Genomic DNA, 13,691 nt, shown 5'->3' on the forward strand with positions numbered 1-13,691 from the left:
CGTTGGCAACGCTCGATCGCCCCATTCACAGACTGCACTCGTGCATGTCGGCCACGGAGACGCTCCGTGCTTTGCTTTCTAGCTGGAAGTACTTAGGAAATTATAAATTTAGATGAACGTTATTATAAAACTATATATATATATATATATACACACACACACACACACTTACACATACAGTGATGCGGACTTTGTATCGGTCTGTTGTGGTAAAGGAGGAGCTAAACCGAAAGAACAAGATCCCGGATGCAGGCGGCCGAAATGAGTTTGAAATGAGAAACTACGTCTTTCGGCTGGCCCGGGAACGCCTCGGGATCCCCCCGGAAGAGCTGGACCAAGTGGCTGGGGAGAGGGAAGTCTGGGCGTCCCTGCTAAAGCTACTGCCCCCGCGACCCGACCTCGGATAAGCGCTAGAAAATGGATGCATGGATGGATTTATACATATAAAAAAAAAATGAAACAATGCTACATGTCTCAATGTAAGCTAAGGTCTCAAAGGAAAGTGAAAGCTTTGCGTTCTCGTTCAACATGTTTGAGTTTGCCAAGAAAAATGCAACGCAGGTGTGAAGCAGTTGTCAGAATAGTCAAAATTCTGTATGTATGGTATATTGTAGAGTACATAGTATCATGTTGTACTAGTACATTGTAAGGATTAAGAGCTTGAAAACAGAGCCGGCGGCTGCGCTCTGAAGCCGAGTGTGGAAAGGTGGCGAGTGTCACAAGGGCCTCGCTACAATGCTGCAAGCAGGATATCCTGTCAAGAAAAGAAAACGGAAAAAAAAAACACGCACGCACGCGCGAGCGGGCGGGAGAAGCTTGCAAGAGCCTCCAAACCGCGAACACGATACTAAAAGCAGCTGGCGACCGTTCCAGCTGGCCGCCGGGAACAATAGTCGGAACAAGACTGCGCGGCCGGCCCGACTTCGCCGCGAAGAAACTTTCCGGTTTGGACTAGATCCCGCGCTGACGCCGCATTTCCAAAAGGTTCCGCGCAGCAAGAATGCGCGCGACGCCCGCCGGACGGCCAACGTCTCGATTGGGGGGGAGGCGAGAGGGCGGGCCTGTGGCGGCGCAGGTCGTACGCTAGCAAACTTGCGTTAGCGCTGTGCTAACCAAAAAGCCGACGTCTGCACACACCGGTCTTGTTAAACTAGCATTTCTCCTAAAATATTTTCTTTGAAGACTTTTGGGTCAGAAACATGTGATTCATTCTATAAAATTATAACTTCTTAATTGTAAAAGGAAGATTTTTTTTTTTGTAAAAGATATTTGAATAAAATTCAGAAATCTAGTAAAATTATAGGTTTTTTTTTTTTTTAGCAAAATTAAGAATTATTGTTAAATATGACTTATCGTATATTTCAGAATTTTGCTTGTAAAATTCTTTTTTTTCTCTTGAAAGTCAATTTTCTCAAAAAAAAAAAGTTTTCTTGAGAAATGATGTTTTTCTTGTAAAATCAAGACTCAGAAAATGATGGCCTTTTGAGAAATTACTCCTTTTTTAATCTAATATTAGGATTACTTTTTGAAATTTTACAATTTCTACCTTTTACTTGGCAAATGATAGACTTTTTGTCGTAAAATTCTGACTCTCCCTCTTAGAACTACATTTTATTTTTATTTATTTTATTTTTAATTTTAATTGTAAAATTGCGACTGTCACAAAATTGGAACTATTTTCTTGTAATTTTTTTGACTCTCTCATAAAATAATATCTTTGTATAATCAAGACTTTTTGTCATAAAATTATGTCTATTTTCAGAAAATTAAGACATTTCTTGCAAAATTCGGGATTTTTCCCTCAAAAATTCAGACTTTTTCCTTGTCCACAAAATATTCTTGGAAAATTAAGACTTTTGTTGTAAAATTATGACTATTTTATTGAATTGTTTTCGTTAAGGCGGCACGGTGGATGACTGGTTAGAGCGTCAGCCTCACAGTTCTGAGGACCGGGGTTCGATCCCCGGCACCGCCCGCGTGGAGTTTGCATGTTCTCCCTGTGCCTGCGTGGGTTTTCTCCGGGTACTCCGGATTTTTTTTTAATTTATTTATTTTTTTTAAAGTATGACCTTTTCTTGTTAAATTATATTTTGTCTTGTGAAAAAAAAATATCTTGTCTCCTATGATTATGCCTTTTTTCTTCCAGCAAAATTAAGATTTTTTTTAAATTGCCTTTTTTTGTCATAAAATTAGAACGACTCCCCTAAAATTGTGAGCTTTTTTTTGTAAAACCCAGACGGCAAGTGGACTCACCGCAGCCGCGCCTCCTGGTTTATTCCAACCTGCTCAAAGGATTCCAAATGTCCAGCGGATAAACAAACTTTCCTGACTCGGTCGGTGCCGACATGCTAGCGAAAAGGCGACCGTTTGCGCCGAAGCCGCACAGGGCCGAGAGGGGGAAGTTGGATTCGTCAAGAAAAGAGGAAACGAGCCGGCGCCGGCGCACAGGCGAAAGAGCGACGAGGAAGTGTGACGTCAGTACAAAAGAATAGTACAAAACAAAGCAAAAAATAAAAATAAAACATACCCGTCATTCGGCAGTCACGGCAAAACAGACGAGCACGATGACAAAAACTCTAACAAAACAAAAAACCAACATGTGTGCAGGTCACGTGCACGCCGCGTCCGCCGCGTCCGCGCCGCCCTGCATGAGCTCAACATCTTGCAAGATGTTTTTCTGCGTTTCTCAGCGCATCAAATCCTGGCGGGCATTATTTCATTCATCCATTTGCTTCACCGCTTCTCCTTGCAATTTTGCCACTTTCTTCTTTGTGCAAGTATGACTTTGTGACTTTTTCTCAAATGTTATTTTTCTCTTGGAAAATGACTTTTTGAGTAAAAGTGAGTTTTCATAGAAAAACATTTATCGTAAAATGAAGGTATTTTTCCTTGTAAAATGTTAACGTTCTTGCAAAATTAAGACATTTTCTGAAAAATCACTTTCCTCGTAAAGAAAAACATTTTTTCTCGACTGTATTCTTCGATAACGATCTCTTTCGCTTTGTTGTAACATTACGATGTTACGCTATTTACAAATATGACGGCAACCTTCCCAATTGTACATTTTTTTTTTTTTTTTATATTTCTTTATATTTAAATAAACTTTGTAAGATTGCGACATCCTAAAGAATTATGGCTTTTTTGGGGGGTAATATTGTGAGTGAATAGTGTGTGCTACATTCCATTTGTCCATTGAATTAAAAAAAGACTCCTTTTCAAAAGACCCCCAAGAGTGCATTAGTTTTAGTACACATTTGTAGTAACTTTGAGAAAAGAAGGAATGAATATGTTGATAATGTAACGCAGGTCCGTGACCGTGTCTGTTCAAACCACTTCCGCACTTCAGGTGTCTTACATAATTTGACCATGAGAAACATTTTTGGTTTTCCCCCCCCCCCCCCCTCACGTTTAAAAATAACATAACCGCCCCGCCGCCTTTACGTAAGCGCATATCAGTCGACATCAAGGTCAGCGGCGGGAAAGAAACAGGAAAACAATGTAACAATTGGGTGTTGACGCTGGAAGACTTTGGCCGCTATCGTTGGTGGTGTTAGCCCGGAGGCTACGTTAGTCTCTGAGGGCGCGCGCGCTTTCTGCGCCTCGGCTTCTCAACCGAGTGAGGTCAAAACATTTTTATTGAGTCCACAAACTGTGAGTTCCTGATAATACTGGACAACCTGAACTTTCTTACTAAAACATTCATACATTAAAATGCATTCTGTGTCGTTTTATGGGTTATTGTGCACGTGAACTACATGTCGTTAGCCTAACAGCATACCGTAATTGCCCATGTTATTTTTAACTTACCGTCACAATCGCAATAAAAAATACAAAAAGGACATTTTCTTTGCTGTGAGACAATAACATTTTGTTGGCAATTTATTCAAACTGATTTACTATCAATGAATTAAGACCATTTTTTCAGCAATTTCGTCAGCCCAACACAGACGTGTGCGCGAGCTCAAGTGGGAGTGTTACTTGGCTTTAGAAATACGATTCTGGAAATCATTCAAACAAGAAGCGTCAGATGGAAGCATCGGAACGAAGCGTCCTGATGAAGCGTCGAAATAATTAGCTAGAAGAATCGGGCCTACTGATCGGAACGAAGATCTGGAGAAAGCGGCGAGACTATTTGTCCAAATGTAAAAAAATTTTTTAAAACGCATTGAAATATGGTGCTATAATCAAGTGTTGTAACAAAGCACTGAACAAAATTAATTCAATTTAATAGTCACGTAAATGCAAAGACAAACGCCAAAGCAATTTTTTGGGCTATGAACCTCCTCAAGGACCAACTTGCGCAACACCGCCACCATTCAGTTTCCAAGCGTCTCTCGTCTCATTATTGACAAATGTATCGTTCAAATCGGTAACCCATCGCTCGGACAATCAACCGACTCGCATTAGCGTCCATTAGCACGCTTTTAACGAGCTAACCAAGGCGCCACAGTGTCATTCAAATGTCCCCTCGCTCTTCACTTATCGATCTGGAACACCGCTGCGGCCGAGCGTTTGACAAGCATTAGCCTACATTACCGCCGGCGTGACCTTCTTTGATCTTTGGACAAATCGGACCGAGTCGATAAATGCAACTAAGAAGTGAAGCGCTGCCATTAAAGGGGACGAGTGAATATGTACTGCCTGCCTGGGTTGTGACCCCATTAATTACTTAAAGGCTCTTCTGTTAATTTTAAGGTGCTCCCCTCAGGCCACTATAAATATGTGAAATGTTGGGGGCGGGGGGGGGGGGGGGGGGGGGGGGGGTCGTCCTGTGTGTGACTCCTTTGTCGTAAAGGAGTCACACACAGCCCTGTAATGCCACTTTGCTCCTCAAGGGGCTCCTGTGAGTCAGTGCGGAGTTTGATAGACTCTCATTTTGGGTCGATTCCTTGTTCCCTAGTAGAGTCAAACGTAGTGGTAATGGGTGAGGGGCGGCTGCGACCGGGCGGGACCGGGTGGCTGGTGTCGAAGCGCCGCCCATGCCGTCTGGCAGGCGACGACGTGTCATCTGCAGCAGCGGAATCAAAGCCTGTGAATTATGAATTAAGTCAACGGCCTGTTGCCTGTCAACACAAGTAAAAACAAAGCTAAACAACAGTTTATTAATTAAGAACATTCTGATAAATACTTATTAATTCATCATTAACCTTTTCAATTCATCCATCAAACAAATATAAAAAAAAATACTCAACACACTTTTATTAACTATGGGAATTTGGATAAATACTAATTAATTCATTATTATTTTCCTAATTAATAGCACAAGGGCCAGAAAAAAAAAAAATATTGGATACCACTAATACAAAATTATGTGAAGAAACTGTTTTCTATAACTGATGTGACATTTTGGCAGTGGTGAAGAAACTAATTATGGTTTGCCCAGCGGGGAGCCGCCCATTCCCCCTCATCCCATATTATGCCCCCAGAGGCCCCCCGCCCCCCCACTTCCACTCACTGATCATTGCCACAACAATGATGGAGGCCACGCTTCAAGGGATGCGCCACCCCGTAAAGGTTCACAGGATCCCCCTGTCTGTGTGTGTGTGTGTGTGTGTGGAGGGGTGGGGTTAGATAGGGACCACACAAAAACTAAATAAAAAAATTCAGTCCGGTCATGTGACCAAGGCGGGGATGAATGGCTCTTTTTGGTTGGGCGGAGGAGGAAGTCATGGACACAGGTCAAAAGGTTCCATTGTGTGTGTGTGTGTGTGTTGCATTCTTCATTCACAACACAAGGGGAAAAAAACACACACAAAAAAAACACCAAAAAAGTAAAAACGCCTCCATCATAAAGCAGCATCCTCTCACGCCCCCGCCATCACTGCGAGAGTGGACATTGACAACCACGCGAAAGCTAACTTTAGCGCGCTTAAATAAAAGAACGGGGAAAAAAAAAAAGCCAAAACGCTCCCGCAAAAAACGAGGCCTTCATTGAGGAGAAAAAAAAAACAAAAGGAAAACAGGTCATTATGACTCGCTCTACTTTCCACATTGTGTAACCATTCAAAGCATGCGAGTGCAGAGCAAAATCAATGGAAGCTCCTCACCGACGTAGCATCGCGTCGGCTAGCTTGCCTTGCACTCTATGAACTACAAATCCAAGCACCGACTCCCATGGAGGAATTTTTTTTCATCAGGTTTGAACAAAAATGTTGCAAAGTGTCAAGACAATGTAGTAGTCGTGCTCTCCATGCCGCAATGTGGCGTCAGTATCACAACAAACCCACCAAACTAAGGGAATTTGAAGACAACAAAACGTACTTTGTATTAACTAGTCATCTGAAGATGTGTAAATAAATGACCAATGAATTATTTATTGATGGTTAAGATCATATTTAAGATTCAAGGACATTGTAGAAAAATGAAATTTGACAAAAATGAGGATTTCCTTTGTTTACAGCACGACGCATTAGCAGTCATGTGTCGATGCAGCCGCCGGCTTGGAAGCTAAAAGGCTAACAATACACTCACGATTCGAAAGATTTTCCAATGTTGTTGTTGAAACGTCAAGAACGTATCTGCACACGCTCGCAGCAAGTCGGCATGTGCGGCGTGGCGTTAAATGGGACGTGAGCGATCGGTCATCCCGGGTCAGAGAATTTCCACTGCAAACGCAGACGGGATGGGTCGCGCACACGCGTGAGCTTCTGGTTTTCCCAGCAGTGAAGGATTTCTTGGACAAGGTCAACGTTCCAGCATGCTTGGAATCAATGGATAGTAAACTTAAAGGGCTTATATGGCCCGCAGCTACAATGGCACTAACGACGCGTGCTAACTAGCTGCTATAAGTGAAGCCAATTTAGTGCTTAAGAGTGAGGAAGTCAAACACTAATGTTTCACTTCAGTTTTAGCAGTGTTAGCCATGTTTTTGGGAACGGTATAGGCAAATACAGAAGTACGAGGAAGCGTCGTAACAAGGTACTATGAATGCTCTGTATTAACTATAAAAAGGAACAGTGCCAATGGGTCAGGACAAAGCGTAGAGATGAAGCATCGCATCAAAGCGATGGAATGAAATATGAACAAAATGCGACGCAATGGAGCGATGTAAGAGAGCTTCTCAATGAAGCGCCGAAACGATGCATCACAATGGAATCACATAACGGAGCAACGGAGCGAAGCAGCGGCGTGACGCCGCTCAATAAAGCGACGTAACAACGCTTCTCAGGAAAGCGTCACAACGGCGTGATGTAACGACACTTCGCAATGAAGCGTCCCAAGAAGCGACGTAACCACACTTAACAATAACAATAACAATAAAGCAACGCAACGAAGAGCCCGTCGTCCCATTGCCTTCTAGGAGCTCATCTGCACACCTAGCTTGTGGAAGGTAATTTCCCGCAAGTAAATAAAACTAAAAACATGGACACATTAGCTTGATTTCATACGTCACAAATCAGGAACTGATGATCCACCGAAAACAGAGAGGTGCGTGGGACAGGTACAGGGGGCGCGCCAAAACATGTATGCCAAGTGAGCGCGGACCGCGTACATCTCTCATTGGAACCTTGCTCTCCACTTAGTTAAATTCCGCAGCTGAGGGGATTATCACGTGCACTGAAGCATGTAATAACCCAAAGGTCATACCACCACCATCATCATCATCATCATCATCGCAACTGCCTATTTAATAGCTTTCAAACTGTGTCGGGGCTCGGAAAGGGGGCCACCGGGATGCTTTTCGAAATGAAGCTCGCTCCCAAGTGCCAGTCTGCCAGTCATCGTGGCCGAGCTTCCCTCCGCCGCGTCCCATCCGCCCCCCCCCCCGCCGACTTTGCGCGGCAGCCTATGCTCAGATGCAAAAGAGCAGGGAGGGAACATTTGGGATTGATTTGTGGCTATTTTTACTCGTCCTACTTGAACTGAAGGGTTCAGACGCACACCAGAAACAAGCACTCTGAAAATCTCACCATGAAGGCTCAATGGTGGCTGAGGTCTCACGAATGAGTTTGGGAATCCCTTCATGAATCAATCAAAGGCCTACACCTTCATTATCCATCACCGCAAGACATTTAGGACAAATTTATGCTTTCATTTGTGTGTGAACAGTTTCGTTCGGGGGTGTGGGGGTTCGGCAATAAGTGAACAATTGGGTGCCGGGAGCTATAAAAGCCCACGTTAGCACCCTCGCACAATGGGGAAAGTTTAATAAAAAGGTAAGCAGAAGCCTTCTCTCTCCCGGCAGAGTGTGATGAACTCGCTTTGCTGCACTCTCTTGACCAGGGCAGACAATCACTCGTCTTATTAAACGATAACTCAGGAGAGCGGGCGGGCCCGCAAGCAGCGAAGTCATGAGCAAAAGCTTGTGACCTAGTTTATGGCGCGTCATCAAGTTTCGCTGCCATGCTCCACCCACACCCAATGACCGAAACTTTCTCGCACTTTAGCGTCGCTCACCTCTCTAGGAGATGCGACTCAAATTTGGTGGCAATCCAACGAAATCTATAAAACAACGAAACTTTGAAGTACCCTAAGTTTACCCTAAAATGTCAGCGTGAAACTTCCTCAGCCTTTTTGAACGCGGCCTCTTGAGACTGTTTTGTGCGTCTACTCAAACGAGACCTGTCTACCAAAGATGGAGCTGCCAAGTAAAACGAGCTGAGGGGTCTGAACTTTAAAAGCAAACGTAAAGTGGGATACAGAGCCAAAATGGTTCCTTCAAAGCAAAATGGCCAACTTCCTGTCTTTTTGGGCATGCAGCTTTCTTGAGTAATTTTTTTTTTAAATGATAGACACGCCTACCAAATTTCATGTTGCTAAGTGGAATTTGAATTTTTTTTAAACATTCTAGAGGCTGCTAATGAGCTAATGGTTGCTTCAAACCAAAATGGCTGACTTCTTTGGCCATTTTGGACATGGATTTTTGAGACCTTTTTGTGAGTCTACTCGTGATAGACACATTTTTAATTTATGTTATGAAACTGACTGAATTTTCTAAGTCAACGCCGATAGTAAAATATACGCAAGTGCTGTGACGGGATGAGCTAACAACTATCGTGACAGTCGCAAGTGAGCGGCCACAAAGGAGTCACTGTGGCCGAAACGGACACACACATTACACACACATACACAGACACACACGCACGGCCAGCTGTCTGCACCCGTCTCCTCCCACGGACAAGTGCCAACCGGCCCTCCCTTTCCAGTTCCACACACACTGGTGCACATCTTTCGGGTTTCCAGGAACTGAAGCACTTGAAGCGTAGAACGCTAACAGTTGCTAGGCTAACATGTAGCGAGACAACAACTTGACAAGAGAAAGTGCTCAAGGCAATCAATGATGATGTATATTTTGCCCTTTAGTTGGGTACTATTTCAAATGGGAACTGGTCAAATGCTAACATGCTAAGCGTCGGTATGCTAACATAGCAAACAGGGACAAAAGGCGACAACACGGCCTGGTGGCGGGTATCGTTTCAATGGGCTGATGAGAAGGGCTAACATGCTATCAACTGCCCGCACACGCGCCGTCATTGACACACGCACGCACACACACAGTCATTGACACACACACACACACGCACGCACACACACACTCTCATTGACACATTCACGCACATACATACACACTCTCGCTGCCACACATACAGACATACACACACAAACTTTCCCTGCCCACTCATGCGCACACACCCAGTGGCCATCCACGCCTTTCTGTGGGCTCCGTCAGCCGTCAATTAGCTGCAGCCGCAGCCTCCCAACTTTAGACTGCTACCCTATTATTTATTGATTGATCTCTAAACCCGGCCGGCCGCACACGTTTGAACATGCGTTACACGCGAGATAAGCGGCCGGCGAGCGTGCCAGCTCGCCCTCCGTGCCCGGGCACGGCTAACAGTGGGCAAGGGAAGGGGGGAAAAAAAACAAAAAACACAAAGTGGGTGTGGGCTGGTGCTTCTCAAATGGGGCGGACTATTTACGGAGTGTGGGACTTCAAGGAGGACATTTTAGTCTCTTTGTGGGTTAACTGGATGACACACACGTGCACACGGAACACAGACACACAAACGGGCACATCCGCACAAACCGAGACAGACACACACACAAACACACACACACACAGAAGAAAGGAAGCAACTCCTTAAGGCGTATTTAGTCGCTGCGGGTATGATGTCATGGCAATGATGTCATACATCCGAGCGCGCCATGTGCCATATTGCCTGCGGCGTCGAACCATCGACAGCGCTTCCCCTGGCGAGGAGAGGCGGGTTACGCCCTGTGCTGGTCGCCAGCCAATGGCAGGGCACGCATAGACAAACGGTCCCGTTCACACCCAACGACAATTCAAGGCAGTAACGGGGAAATACAGTCACCGCCCCCCCCCCCAGGAAGTGGTCGCCAGTTGTGCAAAGCGTACAATTTGCGGCACTTTCAAATTACAATTCATGTTGTGTGCGCTTTATTTTTAGAAAACAATGAAAAGCGGCAACTTCAACTCACTTCCCACAAAGACACGCCCACTTTTATGTTTTAGGGCACCCTTTGCAAAGAAAAAATATTGAACAATAGGATTACATTATTTGTATTTGTTTTCCATCAATAGGTTTTTTATTTTTATTTCTAAATTTAAATGTTTTAAATTAAAATTTATTTCTGTCCAAATATATATATTTTTATATTTAAAAAAAAAAAAAGATTTGATTTTTAGCTTATTTTTTATATTTTAACAAAAAATAAGTTTATATTTTTTCATTTAAAACTATATTTTTAGATTTAATAATAGTGATGTTTATTTTTGTCCAAATATTTTTTTGCCACAAAAAAACCATTTTGTATACATTTAAAAATATATTTTTAGTGTGTTCTTCATTCTTAGTGACAACTTTACATTTTTTTTTTTTAAATCTTAATTTTTCAAAAACAAGTTTATTATGGTGTTGTTTTCCATTACAAAGTAAAGAAAGTATGTTTAAAAATATTTTCATTTGAAAATATCACATTGTTTATTTTGCTTAAATGTTATTTCAAGTTGAAAATAAATCTTAAAAAATACATTCTTCATGATGCAGTTGTGTAAAAAATAAATTTTTGAACCTTTTTTTTTTTGTTTGTTTTTTAAATAAACAATTTTCATGTTTATTTTTGTTTCAGAATTGCTATTGTTGTTATGTATTAGCAAATTTTGGGGGGGCTCAAATTTTAAAAAATGATTGCGGTTGGGTCATACCGAGACCTGTTCCTAATATTTTGACCCTGAGGCATAGCTAAAAAAAAAAAACATTTGGCGTACCTAATGAAGTGTCTGTGAGGAAGCTTCGTCCCATTTCACTTCCTGCTAGCATTTTCTGTGCTGTGATGTGAAACCGCCGCTCTGCACTTCCTGCGCTTCTGGGAAGCAAGTGCTAAATTCTGACGTGACTCATATGCAACAATTCAAAACACACGAGGGGAGGCATGCAGGGGGGGTGTCGGTGATGGGGGGGCTTTCCCTGCGGACAACAAAACAACTGACGCAGCAATGCGGGCCGAAGGCGACGCTAGCCTGGTGATGTCTCACGCGGGGCTGAGCCAGGTGCCGTGCAGATGCGCCCGGGCCGCAAAAAGAAAACAGGACACAGTTTGTTTACAAAGTAGGGAAACGTTGGGAAAAACGCACGCCGAGGCCAGCGAGAGACGTGTCGAGCATGTGACCTTCCCAACATTTTCACTTCACTTTTTTGCAAACATCACAAAAACTGACAGCAGCTGATGTCGCTTTGCTTAAAATGTGGCTATCGCAAGGTACAATTTTGGCTCATCAGCAAAGTTTTATTTGCAGCATAAAGAACAAAAAAAAAATAAAAAATCTGGTTATTGGACATTTTAACATGATATTTTGTGATAAAATGAAATGCCTGAAAATGCTAACCTTGGAGGGCAAAGTTCGGATATTTTGCGATAAGACACCAAGGGAGCGTTCATTTCACATTATGGTTTGGAGCATGAAAATGCTAATATTTGGCAAGGAAAGGCTTCTTTATACTCGCGCTGGCGTCACTGCGGCTGTCCCTCGCGCGCCGTTTTGAAAATGTGCTGCAGTTCTCCTCCAAGTCGGGCGTGTCGCTACGGCTGCTATTGGCTCGGACGCCACAGGGTGGAGTTTCCTCTGCATTTCCGGCAGCCGCTTTTACTTTCCTTTCAGTAACAAGGAACAACGCGACAACAACGGCGACCGCGACCGAACAAATGGACCTCGATGACCAGATGATACGTTTAATTATGCTGCAAAATCGACCGAGAAGGCGGCGACGTAGATGGTATGTCGAACCGAGGGGCACACCGAGCACGTCATCACAGCATGTGACTAATTTTGCGCTATTTTTGTCGGGTGAGGGGCAATTCGTCGGGCACCTGATGCAATGCGGTCGCTGTCGGCCGCGCGACGGCGGGATTATAAAGAGGCCCGAAGGCGAAGGAGTACTTCGAATACACTGACACAGAAAACGGTCGTCAATGAAAAGAATTTTTGGAATATGAAATCGAGAAGCACTGCGTATTTGAAAATCAATGTCAAAATTGTTTACGTGTAAACAGCTCAAATTTGCGCTACGACATCAAGGGAGCGTTACGTTGTTTAATGCAAACGATTCACATGGAATTCAGCGTTTTGGCTTTGGCACACTTCAACATCCAAAAGCAGATAACGTTTAAATATTTCTTCCAGTTCAAAGGAAGGAGGTGTTATATTACTTTTGGGGACTCTGAAAACGCTAACATTTAAAAATAATAATAATAAAAATACTTCAATGTCGTTCAATGTCAGCATGTTGGCATTTTTTTATTGCATTTGCTGGTTCCCGCTTCTTCTGCGTAGTGTGACGTTTACAGCATAGTTGCCTATGTATCTGTATTTGACTTGAGTATTTCCTTTTTTCTGACAAATCTTTACTTTTACGCTACATTTGAAAACAGACATCATTTTCTACTCCTTAATTTGTCAAAATAGGCTCGTTAATTTAAATTGCCTTATCATTTGTGTGTAAATGGGGGAAAATGGTGCACAAAAAAATCCTGCCAGCTAATATCAATTTTAGAAAGAGATGGCGCTACGAAGGTGTCCTTGTGTGCAGTGATTGATTCCGACAGTGAAAAGGGGGAGCCGCCGCGAAGCCGTTCAATCCGAGGCTTCCCCGCTGGCTCGTCGGCGACCTTGACGGATGACCTTCGCGCGTGGCTGCGACTCGGGCGAATGGAAAACGCCACGGGTTCACGCGCTTTTCGCGTAAACGTAACTCTGAAAAGAAAATGGCGTTTAAAGCCAATGAGCTGGAGGCCAATGAGCGAGGGCGTCTGTTTGGGTGTCAGGAACGTTCGAGGCGAAGAAGGCGTACATTGTCTTAGAACCGCAGGTTTAAAAAAATAAAAATAATTCATTTAACACAGAGTCACACATGCAATGGAAGAGCAACTAAATAGTGGGGACGAAAAAAGATACACATTCAAAACAGTCAGCAAAAGGATCACGGTATCAGTTTTAGGACAATTTTGCCAAAAGAAAGACGTCGAGGGGGGTTTAGCCGCTGGGAGGGGCAAAACATTGCCGGAGCCAAAGCAAAAAGGCTCAAAAGATTACACAAATAATTGAAAATGCACAACTATTGGTGGGGGGGGGGGGATTATAATCTGAAAATAATACAAATACATTAGCCAAAGAACACTAATATATGACAATACTAAACTATGAGCCAAAAAAAAGATTACAAATATTTTTT

At 43.3% G+C, this 13,691-nt stretch overlaps 1 protein-coding gene across 5 annotated transcripts in view; it reads right to left on the bottom strand.

The window, feature by feature from the left end:
• elmo1 (engulfment and cell motility 1 (ced-12 homolog, C. elegans)) overlaps nucleotides 1–13,691 on the bottom strand; it is a 45,423-nt gene that overhangs the window by 26,711 nt on the left and 5,021 nt on the right. Inside the window, exon 1 of one of the 5 annotated variants that reach the window (XM_061760085.1) lies at nucleotides 2,254–2,411. The exons of the other annotated variants lie outside the window; for them this stretch is intronic. The gene's annotated coding sequence lies outside the window, so the exon portion shown is untranslated. Of the gene's footprint in view, nucleotides 1–2,253; nucleotides 2,412–13,691 lie in introns of those variants that run through there. 5 annotated transcript variants of the gene reach the window in all.

The sequence above is a fragment of the Phyllopteryx taeniolatus genome, chromosome 21, assembly GCF_024500385.1.
Source record: "Phyllopteryx taeniolatus isolate TA_2022b chromosome 21, UOR_Ptae_1.2, whole genome shotgun sequence".
Classification (NCBI taxonomy): domain Eukaryota; kingdom Metazoa; phylum Chordata; class Actinopteri; order Syngnathiformes; family Syngnathidae; genus Phyllopteryx; species Phyllopteryx taeniolatus.